The 16,396-nt window shown below is 36.1% G+C and overlaps 1 protein-coding gene and 1 long non-coding RNA gene across 2 annotated transcripts in view; both read left to right on the top strand.

Annotated features, from left to right (window-relative positions):
• The first annotated feature begins 10,279 nt into the window (after window positions 1-10,279).
• LOC131429895 (uncharacterized) lies at window positions 10,280-11,582 on the top strand. The gene is made up of 2 exons (XR_009229468.1): window positions 10,280-10,755; window positions 10,818-11,582. It is a non-coding gene; the product is annotated as an uncharacterized LOC131429895 (long non-coding RNA).
• Window positions 11,583-13,230: 1,648 nt separating this feature from the next.
• Window positions 13,231-16,396, top strand: part of LOC131427974 (uncharacterized) — a 68,019-nt gene continuing 64,853 nt past the window's right edge. The window contains exon 1 of the mRNA XM_058591589.1: window positions 13,231-14,261. The gene's annotated coding sequence lies outside the window, so the exon portion shown is untranslated. The remainder of the gene's footprint in view (window positions 14,262-16,396) is intronic.

The raw sequence follows: 16,396 nt of genomic DNA, 5'->3' as shown, positions 1-16,396 counted from the left end.
TGTTCAAAACATTTGATAATTTAAAAAAATATCTACATCGTTTATTCAAAATCAGTAAATTTACAAACAATATATACAAATCTGGCTTCCTCGAATCATATTTCGAAATTCGAAACTCGAAAGTGTGAACTATCAGGGTTGGTATACGCTTCGATCATTTTATAAGGGATGCCATTTTTGCAAATTGTTCTTTAAAACAAATTTCAAGTTAGAAGACCTGGGTTAGATTCCCAACTCTGCACATTGGATCAGAAAGTTTTTCTGGCCCGAAAAGGCAAATCAAACTAAGGTAAAATTCTCTATATTCAACAAAAAAAATGATTGGGGTGATAACTGAGCGAAGGGATGCTGGATTTTTCGAATTGTTCGGTTATTCAACGATCAGATATAATTTTTAAACTAATTGATTAATTTACGCGTTTTTTGTGATAATGCCCATTAAGTAACCGTTCAACATTCATTTTTGAAAGAAATTGCAGGCGAGCTATGAAAAATATATTATTAATTTTAACACCAAATGACTATTATGACTTACTCTCAGGGAGTACCTAGTCTTTTGGAATTCACATTTAAAGTGAATGTTTAGAGCAGCGGTTCCCCAAGGGGTCTATTATCCTTTTTGCGGGGGTCGAGATCTAGAAATCGATCCCCTATTGTTTTGTATAAGTTGTTATTTGAAATATTTATTTAAAACTTATTTAATTGTGTTTATTTGAACATCCGCAAAAGTTGGTAAGTATTTTACATGGATATTAAAAAAGCAAGAAATTGAATTTTCAAAGGAATTTGTTTATGGGGGTCTGAGGCCTAAGTTAATTTTAGTAAAGAGGTCTATGATCCAAAATAGTTTGGGAACCCCTGGTTTAGAGAGATCCGACATCCTTAACTGAGAGTTCTTACTAACATTAAACGACAGAAAAATGCTTTCATTTCGTCTAATTCAAGCAAACAGCATTTGATTTTTTAACAATGGCTGTTTTCCTATGATTGAAAGTAGAACCTTAAAACTATTACTCAATTGGTCATCGCTGGCCATCTTAGTAAATATTGAATTTTTGGGCATTATAACAAAGAATTCGAGGCATCAAAATATTGCAACAGATTTTAAAAAATTCTCCGAATATTCATGGGTTCCGCCTTTAGCTGTTATGATATTCAGTTCGACTGACTTTAGCATAAGCAAAAATTGAACTTAAATTTCTTCGCATCTTGTTTCCAGACGTTCATTAGCATTATTATTATTTTTTTACTCTGGTTTTTCACCGGGGGTCTTTTTTCCGAAGGGAAGTTTTACAAGCCCAATATTATTGCGGCTTCTAAGAGTGAATTCATAGCGGTTTTGTTTCCAATGGTGGCACTACACCCAAATTGAAGCTTTATTGCAAGAATGTCGTCGAAGTCCGACCCATCAGCCTACTTTAGAGCAATAGAAAGACTACGGGGCGAATGGTGATCCCCGCTATTGACAGGGCTGTTGTTTCGAAAATCGTCAAAAGTTTATTTCATCGTTAGGCGTTATTCACAAATTACGTTACGCCAAATTTCTAATAAAAAAGGGCTATAGAGCACAACACATTTTGGAAAGTTTGGCTGCTGTCCGCTCAAATTGGACTTTGTTAGAATCGGTTCCTACATAAATTTCTGATACATTCCTAGAGATTGTTTGGTTTTTTTCTGTCGTGATGTAAAATTTATTAATTCACCTGTTTTTATAGATATGCATTTATCTAAAATATATATATTACTATGGGATTCTTCGCAGAATATGCATTTGAATATGTAATAGTTCTTCACTTTTTCAGTAACGGTGGTAAAAACGGTTAGGTGCCCGAAGCACAAACTTAGGATAACCCCTGAATGACCATACCTGAATCGGTCAGTATTAGTCGAAAAACACGTTTTCGTTCGGCACGTCAGAAAAGACACTTCGGTGCCAATTGAAAAAGTGTTTTGCAAATAGCATTAACTTTACGTCTGCTTAGCGGTTCAAATTGAACTGTTTAAGTTTGCACTAAGCAGTTCAATTTGAAGTGCTCTGCACTGACGAGTCTAAGACGAAACGTAAAGAAAAGTAAATTAATTTTAATTTTTTTTTTACGTTTCGTCTGCCAGTGCATATCATGTTGAACTGTCTTGCCTAAGCACAGTGGTCCCAATCATGTCAATACACGAGTTTTATTTATTTATTTATTTATTTTATTTACAAAACAATCAACTTTCCACAAAGTACTGAAGCTTGAATGAACGGAGGGGTCTCCTGATACAGCATTAGGACGACGATGAAATTGGTTCTACATATGTCTACTTTTTTCCACATATATTGATACTTCAATATGTAGTATTTCAGTTTGTGAACTTAAAAATATGCAACAACTTGACAACATTATGTATTTTAATAACTAAATTTAATAGTAGAACATTTGAAAATTCTAAAAATTCATTGAAAAATGCCCAAATGGAAAAACTTGATTTTGGTAGCTCTCTATAAACAATGCATCATATCTCAACACCAATGCATTTTAAAGTGTTCATGTCTTTGACATGCAGTCACGTACCCAGAGGGGGGGCCCAAGGGGCCCGGGCCCCTCCTGAAATCAAAAACAAATATATAATTATTTAGAAGGTCTCAGACAATAATGTAATACAATAACAGTTCCAGTGGAAAAGTTTAAAGTGTCTGTTGAAAACACCCGTAAAAGGCACACCGAGAATTAGCTACATAAGCAATCTTCAGTAACATGATTTTTTTTATCTTTGGGCCCCTCCCGAAACGAAATCTTGGGTACGGGTCTGTTGGTATGCTTTCTTTTTTATCAGTTTGTTATAGAAAATATCTTGTGATATTTTGCAAAAATAAAATAAGAAAAAAAGAAATAGAAAATCAGAGTTAATTTCAACTTGGTTTTCTTCGCAGTTCAACGTTGTGTAGCAGACCGCAGGTTCGAGTCCTGTCCATTAGAGATGGAAGTTTACTATTTGCTGTTTATTTGTTGGGTTATATTACTACTTCAGTTAATTTTAGAACTTGACTGGTTTGTCCCGGGTTGGCGGTTCAATGCATAGGACGCTGGTCTTACAAGCACGTTGTCGTATGTTCGAGCCCCGACCTGGAAGGATTCTTAGTGTCAGTAGGATCCATAGTGTACTAGCCATGCAATGATTCTGTACGCTAAGAATCGGCTGCGAAGTCTGTTGAAACAGAAAGGCCAAATTCCACAAAAGGAATGTAATGCCAAGACTTTGCTTTGCTGGTAAGTTAAAGGTAGAGGAAATGGTTTGTAGAAAAGTGCACGAATCGATTCGAATAAACTTTGGTAGCATTAGCTTTGTACGGAGTCCCCTTACTTTTATCGTGCAGACTATAGTTGTAACCAAGCCATGCCAGCTACTGATACCTGCCTTCGCCGCCACCATCGTTTTAAACTTTGACCGTTCGCAAATGGAACAGTCTTGAGTAGCAGATTGTGGGCTTTGCAGGTTTCACTTTGTTAGCCGACGAAGTTCGAGAATATTTATGTCTGTTTTATTGCTGACCGTGGCACTGATGATGATCATGATGATGATGACGATGATACCATTTCGACAATTTAATGACAAGGGGGTTCGTGTTTTTGGCCGTCTTTTTTGTCGAAGAGGGTGTAAATTTGATGCACATGCGCATCACAATTTCACAATCTTCACAAACGCGCGTCAAAACAATATAGGAGATATGTATTGGAGTAGCATAGGCAAATGAGCACCTGGCATTGCTATGGCGAAAGCACGCGTGGCTGCCACTACTGCCGCATGAAGGGAGAACAAAACAAACAGCTCTACAACCGCCAAGCCTTTCGATTTCTCATGAAGACGAGTGACTAAAATTATTCGCATAGTTGGAATCCTTGTACAGATAAGTGGTAGACACGCTGCAATCAGTACGGCCTCCGCTTTTGAAATCATCGTAATAAAAGCCTTTTGTTGGAACTGTTGGCGGTTCTGATAGAAGATTTGAGGGATGACATGGGTTGCAACAATGAAAAATTTTATTAGTTCAAGGGTATAACTTCGAAAACAACTATTGATTTTTCGAATGAATCTTTCTTTTTGCTTAACCGAACCTTAGCTTTTTGAATGATTCATTTCATTTTTTTCTGTTTTAACTCCCGGGTTTAGTTCAATATTGATTCATGATATTTGAATGATGAAACAATTCAATGAATTATTTTTAAATTGATTGTAGAAAGTGTCAAACTGCACAACTAATCCTTATATTAATATATTATTCGAACAAAGAGTTGATGCGTGTTGCAGCATTGGTTCAAGTGGCGCTAGTACCAATTGAGGTATTTTTGTCAGCTACAACTATGACTGTATATAACACTAGCAGGCGCGTATACTGGGGGGTGTTTCAGGGGTTCAAACCCCCTCCGAAACTCAGAAAAATGTTATATGAAAACTCTTCTCTTTTAAGAAAGTCCAAGGATCTAAAAAAAATTAAACATATATTTCCATACGTATGGAAATCGATCAACATGTTCTAAAACTCCCCCCGAAAATTGGGTACGCGCCTGAATAATAGACAAAACCAGAGAAGCTTCCAACACTAATTATCTTTACAATATCCGCCTCAATGTAGATATTTTATATTTCTATCAACGTACGCCTCCCGGGTTCCCCGTTGATATGTTTGGAAAGCTTAAAGGGCTCAAACAAGTTAATTGTTGTCCATAATGAATACATGCGAGGCTATGGCAAATGTGTATGTGGACTCCTCTGTCTGTGATTTTTTTTATGATGGGCAAACTTAAACATCCATCGCTTGATACCTGCACTATATTCGAGTGTGAAGCACCAAAACTTGAGTGTAGAAAATATTGTATCATTCTACGTTTTATTTTAAACATAGCGCACAGAACTTTTCTCGGATAAGAAGTGTATCGAGAATAAGCTATCCACATACATTTTTGTTGTACGCATGTATTTGTGATGGTTTTTATGGTCAGATCACAGCATGCTGTGCATTTGGTTGTCAGCTTTCATTGTTTACTTGTTTGTGCGGTGAGAAGGGTATTACTATGCGAAAATTGGTGAGGTGGTTTGGAATTCATCATGCCAGTGTTAAAACCATTATTAATAAGTTTGGGGAACACTTTTCTTTGGATGAGCTACCAGTAAGAGACAGGAAACCTGGTTCTTCCAACCCGAAACTGGACCAGAAACTAATCATAAAGAACAAATCAATGTCAATACGTGATTTGCCCAAAAAAGCAGGAACGAGTGTCGGAATGATCCAGTGTATTAAGAGCCGAAATCACCTGAAGACCTACAAGAAGCAGAAAATCTCGAAACAAAGTGTAGAACAGAAGAAGCGAGCAGCAACAAGGGATCAAAAATTGTATTCACGTCTCTTGTAGTGTCCGGATGCGTGTGTTTTGATGGACGATGAGACTTATGTAAAGGAGGACTCAAAAACCCTTCCAGGTCCACAATACTTTACTGTCGTCGTTGGGGAGGATGTGAGCGATGCGGACAGGTCGATTCAAGTGAAGAAATTTGGTCGAAAGGTACTGGTATGGCAAGCAATATGTTCCTGTGGTTTGAAAACAACCATTTTTTACACTACTGGAACTATAAATGCAGAAATCTATCGATCTAAGTGTATCCAGAAGAGATTGCTGCCTTTATATAAGAAGCATAGTACACCTCCACTGTTTTGGCCGGTTTAGCGTTGGCTCACTATGCTAAAACCACTCTCAATTGGCTTGCAGAAAAGGGTATAAATTTCGTTGAGAAAAATATCAATCCACCAAACTGTCCTCAGCTTCGACCCATCGAACGTTACTGGGCAATCGTGAAGAGGTTCTTCAAGAAGACTGGTTACGCAGCTGGGAACATGCAGGAGTTCAAAACAAATTGGGCTCAAGCGTCCAAAAAATGCGATGCAACACTTGTCCGGAACTTGATGAAGAACGTTCGATCAAAAATTCGAAAATTCGTGAAGGAATAACTTAAACTCGATACACTCCTTAATGATTTTACTTGTATACCACGACACATGTTTCAATTAGATGATGATTGCGATGCAACAACTCATTGTTGTGAAATAATTGTTTTTTTTTTCAAAGGAATGCCTCATATAACAAGTTAATCAAACATAACCCGCGGAATATAATCAGATAAATATTATATGAAGCTGAGTGGTTTACGGTAAATGATCTACTCTCATTGTAATTAAACGACTAATGATCAACAAGGATACAATACTGTGGAGGTCTGAACGGCTTTTTGGATATGACAAAGACGTTTCTTATAGATTATGGAAATATAGAACAGTTTGTAGAAGGAAACAATAGTTGAGCTCTATGAAGCATACTATTTAGTTTTATATAGTTTTTTTTAGAAATAACTCATACACGAACTTATAACACGACGCGTTTATATAATATTTCTATTAGTCAATGTTGTAATTGTTCACTGTTTTTCCCGAGAGTTATGACTTCCTAATTTATCGTTCTTGATTAGATTCAGCTTGCAGCCGTAAAGCTATGTATACGATCGTTTGGTACACAGAAATTATGATCTTTTCATATGCATTATGTTTGTAGTTTAAATTGTATGCAGAATATAATTCATAGAAGCCACAAGTAAACGTAAGTGTAAATCTAATTTATCGTAATTATCATGAAATTGACATATGAGAAGTCGATGACACAATAAGAGCCGTGGACTATTTCGTGATTTATTTTTAACTTTTAGATAAAATTTGACGGTCGAGCAGTTATTTTTTATCGAGTAGTTCAATTTTAACAAAAAACTGCGGCCCATTTCGAAGTTTGACGGATGAAAAGTTGTTTAGGTTTATTTTGCACTGAAAATTAAATTATATCAAGTGGTACAATAATTGCAATACTGAGAACGTAAGAAGAACTTCGAGAAAAACTTACTTCGTTTGACAATGTATTAAAACATTATATTTGGCTTTATCCTTCTATCGAAAGTCTAAGAAGAAATTATACATTAGTAATTTTTACCAAAAAATTTGAATAAGAATATTTTTGCATTCTTTTTTTGTCGGAGAATAACCACCGAATTGTCAAAAAAAAAAAACATACTTTTGAGCAAGGTTATTTTTGACAACGACAAAATTTCAAATTTGAACCTAAAGTTAAAATAATTCGCGAGATGGTTCACGGCATAAATACATAGTTTATATTCACTATAGTTATAGTTATGAAATCATCGTAGTTTTGAGTAATTCGTTATTTGTTCAGTAATACCATGGTGATGGAGTAATATCATGAACAATAACAGCTGTGTGCTGTGATTAAAAATAGTTATAATGATAATAAAATAATAATTAAATACATTCACAAACCATGTTAAGAAGCTGATTAAAAATATTAGACAATTTAGTATCATACGCGGAAGTGAAAAGAGCGCACGCTATCGCTAATTCAAAAGCGCCATTCAAACGGCATTGTTCTCCTGTTACTTTTTTAAGTCAAATTCATGCTGAATAGTGTTTTATTGAGGTTAATCTAAATAGTTTAGTGTAATTAACCAGCTGGAATTAAAACAGCCTTTCGTCGCTATAATCACTATTTGGAATGTGGAAGAAAAATATTTTTGTTCATATTGTTCACCCTACGTGCATCGAAAATATCGCAGTCATTATTTTTCAAATGCGAATTTATTTAGTAGAGATTTTTTCATTGATGAAAATATAATAATTAAATCTTGCACATCGATGTCAAAGTGAAACGTAGTGAATATTCAGCATCGAAATATCATCGGATACTCTTCTCCCTTTCGATTATCTCTTTAACGATATTTCAGTGGGTGAATCGTCATCAAATTTCGCTGACACAAAAATCACTCGAGGTTCGAAGTTTTGTGGATGCTTGTTTAATGAATAAGAATCTCGGAAGTTATTTTTTCAGTCACTTAATTTTTTTTAAATCTCTTGAATTGACTTGGATGCGGACTCGCCTGAGGGCGCCATGCTCGCATAAAATGATGTTGCCAATGATTTGTTCTGGAAATGTGAGAGCTGGATATCTAGGTAATATGTTATGATGTCTTTGATATTAGGAAGCCTATGCACAATCACTGTGAAAATCTACGTTTGAACTTAGATCTGTAGAGCCGAGTAAAATATACCATTCGAATCAGTACGTCGAGGTTAGCAAATGTCTCTATGTGTGAATGTAGTATTGTAACATTTTTGTGCAATCAAATTTCTCGAAGATGGTTGACCCGATTTTCATCAACTAAGTTTCAATTGAAAGGTCGTATTTTCGCATAGAACGCTATTAAATTTTATCAGAATCCGACATTCGGTTTTCAAATTTCAGGTTGATAGATGCAAAAAATGCACTCAATTTTCTCGAAAATTACTGAAACATTTTTTATTAACTAAGTTGTTTTATTTCTAATATTCCCGGTGCCGGAAATACTGAAAATAGTAGTCAGAGATTCTAAAATGGAACCCGCTTTATTTTTTTCGGCTGGCCTAACAAATTTGCACAAATGCAGGATCAAATGAAAGGTCTCACGATCTTCTTGACTGCTATTGAGTTTCATTCGGGTCCGACTTCCGGTTCCGAAAGTTTAGAGTAAAGTGTACTTAAAATTGTCATTGAGTGCGACGATGGAAAAAACCCTTCTTATTCCACCTAGTGGTGTGATAATGCCTTTCTCTTTCATAAAGTCTCATAAAAACATTTTTCATCTTTTTATTAAATAATTTGTAACACTAATTTGAACTCATATTTGACACCAATTGATTAAGATTGAATCGAGTAGTTCACAAAACCATTCTTCAGTGTTTATATCACATAGTAGGCATCATTTTTCCAACCAAGCGCTTGACATTTGCGTTGCCTATTTTTTTTTTCAATTATAGAGACTTTAACATTAATGTCATTCGCCTCTTCGGGCCAGAAAAACTTTCTGGCCCTATGTGCGGGGTTGGGAATCGAACCCAGGCAGGCTGCGCGTTGCCTATTTGTATGAGAAGAGTGATACTGATCTAAAAAAAACCTTCTTAGTCCACTTAGTGGAATTTTCATAGATCTTGAAAAATCACCATGGGGGAAGGAGGATACATGAACTTTTCGAAATCGAAAAAAAAAATTTTAATGCCAAAAGTCTTAGAATTGCATGAAACGCCGAGATTTAGTGTCATCTCGAATTTTTTTTTTTTAAATCGACTTTCTGGGACTTGGAAAAAATATCAAAATAAGTCCCAGAAAGTCGATTTTTTCAAAAAAAAAATGTTGAGATAACACTAAATCTCGACATTTCATGCAATTTTAAGATTTTTGGCATCAACAATTTTTTTTCGATTTCGGAAATCTCATGTATTCCCCCCTATGGTGATTTTTCAAGATCGAAAATTTTCAAACATTAACCGCTGGGCAGCACCCCTTACCCATGTCCGATTTAGCTCAAATTTCGCATGAGGACTTTTTTCAAGGTAACTAAACTTTTGAACAATAGCACTTTACGAAATTAGAAGTGATCCCAAAATATTGGCACCCTTATATACATTAGAACGGTATGTGTTTTGTCGGTTACGTCACTTCCACTATCATATCTCCGGAACCAAAAGTCACAGCCATTTGATTTCCGATCTTGATCAATGACCCAATAGTAGCTTTCAAACGAGCCTAAGCTTGTTAAAATCGGTTCAGCCATCTCCGAGAAACTTGCGCGATAAAAAAATAACGCGTTATGGCGGTTACGTCACTTATACCATTATATCTCCGGAACCAAAAGTCACAACCATTTGATCTTCAAACTTAATTAATGGCCTAACAATAGCTTTCAAACGGGTCTAGACTTGTTAAAATCGGTTCAGCCATCTCCTGAAAACTTGCGCGGTAAACAAACAACACGTTTTATCGATTACGTCACTTATACCATTATATCTCCGGAACCAGAAGTCACAGTCATTTGATCTTCAAACTTTATCAATGGCCTAACAAACGGGCCTAAGTTTGTTAAAATCGGTTCAGCCAACTGTGAGAAAATTGAGCGGTTAAAATTTCTTCGAAAAGTGCACACACATACACACACACACACACACATACATACACATACATTTTCCGATCTGGTCGAACTGAGTCGAATGGTATATAACACTATGGGTCCGTTCGAATGTCGGTTTTTCCAGCAATTCTAATACCTTTCTATAGAGAAAGGCAAAAATCTTTTAATTTGGCTCAACACTGTTTCAATGTATGTTATTCAAGATTCAATGAAGTGTTGTTGGAAGAATTGTAACCAATAGGTTTCAGAATGATAACTTGTAGGCTCCACCACAAGTATATAAACTTCCTTACGAGACTCGTACGCGAGTGAACCTCTCATGTATGCTGGTGAATCTGACAGCCTCGGATGAATATTAAACTCTCTGAGCAAAATGTATCGGCGTGTTTCAGTTGCACCGTATTCTTACACCTTTTCTTCCATGGATTGATATTAGATCGGTTTGAGCCCGGAGGGTTAGCTGGTCGCTCAGAGGTGGAGACACTAGAGATAGTGTTGCCAAACAATAATGACCTGTCAAAAATATGCTTTTTTGTCGGAAACGTTCGTTGTATTTCGGCAAAAGTCGTTTTCCCACCAATAATTCGAGATAAATACGCTTGGCATAGAGGGAATCGTTCTCTTTTGTCCGTGACTTTCAACCAAAGCAGTAGTGCGCGTCGGTGGATAACTTTAAGAGAATTAAAAAGGAATTGTCCACGTGGTGTAAATAATTCAGTAATTGTAGGTTAAATAGTATATTAAAATAGTGTAAGCGCGGTAGAAAAATTATTTATATTTTGCAGAATTACTATTTGAGAATTGTGTATTAAAAATCCCACGGGCACAGAGTGCTAAGAATAGTGTAAAACAAGAGAAAAAGGTAATTTATTTGATTTATAGAACCACTCGTAAGGTTAGGAGACGTCACATGTACTAATGATGTGTGCAGGTTCGCACGCTAGCGGGCCTTTTTCTTTTATATTGGTATCGGAACAAGTTCCGATTTTTCATCCATAGAACCCGGATCTTCGCTCGAGGTCACCGCTACTACGGCGGAAATATAACTCCACCAGGAAGTACGAAGCATTCCGGGAAGGTTGGACGGAATTCTGGCGAAACATTTACACGATTTCCCACGTTAGGCCATCCCCAACAATCTGTGGGCCGTTCCCGATAGTGAGGGCGTAGGACGCCATTTTCCCAAGCCTACGAATACCGAAAGCTGTCAGCGTAGCCGAAATTCATGGTGTCCCAACATCGCTTCATCTTTAAAACAATTAAGACCATGGGAGATATGGAGGTTCGTCAGCTTGTAGTGTTGGCTGTTACACTGGTGTTGCATTGCCATATGCATATATAAAGCTAATACAAGGATTGCATATGTATGAAAGCTGTTTCGTTCAAGAGCACGGAAGGAAAGGAAGCGAAGGAAAAGCGGCAAGCACATAAGGTAACATGTGACGTCAGTATACATTAAGAGTAAATGTGAAAAATTGTTAATTTTGGATAGTAAATAGGATAGGTATGTTAGGAGTAGGAGAAGGAAAATTAAACAAGGTTAAACTGAATTATTTACATGACTTCATAATTTGTTCGAATTCCGGGTTGTAAAGAGCCAAACAGGACTCATTTGGAGGATTGTCCGCCGAAAAGTGATCGATTCGTTTTGCTTTTGAGCATCCCAAAGTTGGTGGGATTGTTTGGTCGCTGTCCGGTGTAAACATAGTTGACCTGATCGGGTGAGACCTTCATCGTTCCTGATCGAAGTATTAGTGTGTGGGTGAGAGGAGGTGAGAAGCGATGCTACTTGCGGTGTGAGCGACCCTGAGAGCATCACCAGCATACTTTCTCTAAACTACGAGAGAAAGGGATAGTTTGGAATAGAAACATAAGGTTACAGAATATAACAGAAATATTAATGAGAATATGATCAATGTAAGAAATACATCATCACACCACTAAGTAGATTGAAATACGTTTTTCATAAATTAACATGATGCATAAAAATTAAACAAAAATCGGCTAAACATTTAGGGTTTGCTAAAAGCAAATACCCTTCGGCTCATTAGTGCTTAAAGCGACGGCTAGTAACAGTCGTCACACCCGAGACGTTAGGAATAATATTGCACCTCCGTGCATTATTTAAAAAAGGAAATTACATATAACCTCCCATAAAACTAATGTGATTTTTATTGAAAGTAGTAGAGAAGAATTAAATATTAAAAATCCTAAAATTTAGATCCAAGTGGCTAGCAGCTTCAAACTAACGTGACAAAAACTCTACGCAAATGGAAATAAGGCTATTGCACTAATGGTCATCTCGTGAGTGGAGTCGTCATGTTATTTTGCCGATTACTCGACTTTCATTCAACGAATTGTGATAACATCGAGAGCAATATCTTTACTTCGGCTTTAAGACGCAATCCCGCAGGAAAAAATAGATTCAAATTTGTGCAATACTTCTGTTAGAGCGACGCGAAAACTCGAAGCGAATGCATTTAATTTCATCTATCGATTGTTTCATTCATGAAACAAATAGTTTGAATCCGAGATTCCGATTAATTTTCATTGAAATATCTGAATTTCTGTCTAAATAGTAACATGCTATGAATTCCGGAGTAAGAATACTTTAAAACACAAAGTCCACACATAAAACATCATTATTAGAAAGAAAATGTTGGAATAGTTCACTTCGTTTTGATTTGTAAATTTATTAAGTAATTGAACGTTGATTTTATAACAAGCCCCCTTTACTCTATGATATAGGCAACCAACTGGCCCTCGAGTAAATCCCGGAAAACGTCAAGAATTCAACTGAGCTTACCAGACAAAATGAATGCATCCCTTCTTACGCGTTGCGTCCCACATCAAGGTAGGCAGAAAGCATTACAATTTTCCTCCCTCATTCATAAAAATGTGCTCACCACCCTCCTCCTGCTTCTGTTTTACGCTTTGGGAATACTCTTCCTTTCTTCACCAACACAAACACGAAACCACCCAAACAAACCAATCACACAAACACTCGTAAGCGCACCGGCCGAAGTAGCAACGTTTGTTTCCTTGTAACGAGGGGCCCATCGCCGCCAAGTAATTCAAACACCCTCTTCATATAGCATGGAAAATCCTGGTCCCGACCGATGGGTAGCTTGTTTGTCGGGGCTAGATTTTCGCCACCACATGCATTGCTGGTGGTTCTGGTTCAGTCCGTTCCGAAGAGTGCTCCGGTGCAAACGTGTTTTGTTTCTGTTCCCGGCTGTTGCTGTTGCTTGGCAGTATTTTTGTCAAGACGTTTCTTGCTAAACTGTTTGGACTTCAGAGACAAAGACCGGCTTTTGTGAACACAACACCACGAAGCGGGAAAAGTTGTTAAAACAAATATGCGCTTGAAGTGATTTGCCCTTTTGAATTTGAATTTCTGTCGTAATTAAATGTTTTGGATCCATTCATTCCATCGGGTGGCTGCGTAACGAGGCCTGAAAAACAATCGGGAAATTTGATACCCAGTCCGGTGGGTCGGATTGCTGCGGCGCTTTTGTGACCTGTGGTATTTCCACTTTTTTTACTTTTGTTTATTGTTCGATGAATGAGACGCACTGGTACAAGAGTGTATAACCAAACTAAGCGAAGATCTGTGCTGTGATTTCGTGCGAAGTGGTTTTGTGCATGAAGTAACAACAAAGCGTGAAATGTGAGAACGCATTTCTGCGGAATTAAACCGTCGGTGCGAGACAATCAACTAAATAAAGTCCCTCCGCAACATTGGTGGATGAAATAATGCTGTTCGGTGGTTTTTCTTTTGAATTCAAACATCAGAAGTGAAATAATCAAAGGAATAGCGACGGCGAGCGTAAATTTTCATTCCGAAATCGAAAAAAAAGAAGAAATAATCCTCTCCTGCGGTTCGTCGTGCTAATTGAAGCTAACCACGAACTGTACAGAAAAAAAACAAAACCAACAGGAAGCATCGGCCATTCTAATGCTTTCACCTCACTGGCCAGGCAAATGGTGAAGTGCGGATCGTCCACGTGATTGAGTGGTTCTGATTTTGCAGGATCACGAACGAATCGAAGGGTGATTGATACGAGCGGAAACTGACATTCACAGCCACAGTAAAAGTAAAAAGCACAATTCACGCAGGATTCGTGCAAACAGTTTTAATCCCTCGCAAAGTGGATTACAGTCTTACAACAAAATGGAACGTTTTGTTTGTTGCTGATTCTGCCACGGCACTCTCGAAAAGGAAGAAGGTAAACCTGATTTTTCCTGGTAAATAATGGATTTTGATTTTCGTGTGAAAATGCAATTGTATTTATTGATGGTTTACAAATCGTTTAAGGATTAAGATGTGCAATTGCTATTATAAATTATCAATAGTTAAGCTTGATCTAAGCTAAGCTTAATTTCATCAACTATTTAACAGTAGATGAAATCTACGGATATTGAATGATTTTGTCGGTAATCTACGGATTCAATTATCAACATCTTCTATGTACATTATAAATAATCATAAACTTTTCAATGACAAAATTCTGACAGACTTAATTTGGAATGAAATCAAAATTTGCCGTTAGTTAAATCCAAGATAAATTTTTAATCATTTATTTAATCATTAGGATCTGTGCAATGATTCTCTTCAGCCGATTTAGCTGCTTTTGTCAACGATTTTCGGTTTTTTTCTAAAGTTGTAGCTTGTTGTTTATATTGAAGATGTTTTCTATTCTCGAAAGAAGTTTTTTTTATCTAAACACATTAAATACCGAAAGATCGTGTCTCTTCCGAAATATAATATCTGCGATTTAAGTCGTAAGAGAGTCTTTCTTTCAATCACACGAAGGCCATGAAAGGTCTTTAGCCTTCAATCAAATACATTATATATCAATATGGATCACTCTTGCGATTCACGAGAGACAACACAGTAAAGTGCGGTGGCAAAAAAGTTGACTATTACACTAAAAATTTTTTAATGCACATATTTCGGTTGATTTTTCAAGTGAGTTTCTCTTTGTTTACTTTCTCTCCTGTTAATTACCAAGCGATTTCCACGTTTATCACTCAACTCTTTGCTTAAAATGATACCCGAAACATTCGACATTCAAACAGAGTAGTGAAATCGAAGAAAATCTTTTAAATCACATCACAATAATCGAAAGAGAGAGTGATTAAAGAGAAACTGTCACTTGCTTATACGCCCTAATGAAAAGTCAACCGAGATATGACAGTTTTCCCAATCAGTACACTGAACTAAACAACTCCAAATATATGGAATATTTCTCGATATACACTGCACGAAAAAATAAGCTGTAAATACGGTTTAGAATCGCAATCTGATACTGTTTTTATAAAAATTTGACCAGAATTATAAAAATTTAAAAAAAATTACCAACATTTCTTAATTATGTACTACATTTTCTTGTTTTTGAAGAATTACGATTACGGTGATAGAAATATACAATATCGGGTTGTTTAATAAATAAATAAATGCTTCAAAACCAAATAATTTATTATATGAATAAACCGTAATTCGCCTCAACGAGAGCTATCAATTGAAGTAAAAGTAATAAGTATAACTTTTTCTTTTGCTTACTGTATTGCACTTATAATACTATTTATTCACATTTTTTCAGTGTTAAACAAACTTTTTGTTGAATTTTTGAATGGTTCGTCTGTTGAATGAAATTCAATTACTTTTTAGAAAAATCGAAATTTCAAATTTTGACTACAAGTTTTGACTGTTCGCAGACAGACAAATTATAAAAATGACAATTTTCTTTTACATTCTAACTTTCCCCGAGAGAAAAGATAATGCTAATTTAAATTCATGTCATGAACGCAATGAAAAAAATATTGCAATTTAAGTAACTTGTAATACACCGTTCATTTCATTTTAATTTTGTTCTGTATATCAGAAGTGATCTGACAAACATTACCTTCAAAGCCTATATGTTTCGTCTTTTCAGCGCTATTCATAACATTCATGAGCAAAGTTAAATACTACTTCCTAACTCTTGAAAGTGAAGACGATAGGTCTAAAAAAGCGTAATTCTACATTATTTATAAGAGATATTTACTTTCGTCAAAAAACACATTTAAATATAAAAATTTGTTAACACCTCTATGTGAGCATCATGCTCAATTAGTGTTGACATTTCACTTCTGGGTTCGCGCTAAAAGCAAACTATTAAACATGACTGAACTAATAGTCTTTTTGCGTCACGAGATGGTGTTACTGTGATGTCTTTTTCGATTCGTATTGAATTCGTTAAAGTGATACATATTGATATATAATATATTTGCTTTAATACAGCTGCGATGAGAGCGTAAGTAGAATAATATCGATTATATTGGAAGTAAAAATCGAAAACGATTTTAAACGAAGCATTGA

The sequence above is a fragment of the Malaya genurostris genome, chromosome 2, assembly GCF_030247185.1.
Source record: "Malaya genurostris strain Urasoe2022 chromosome 2, Malgen_1.1, whole genome shotgun sequence".
NCBI classification, from domain to species: Eukaryota; Metazoa; Arthropoda; class Insecta; order Diptera; family Culicidae; genus Malaya; species Malaya genurostris.
This window is presented reverse-complemented; position numbering and strand designations above follow the sequence as displayed.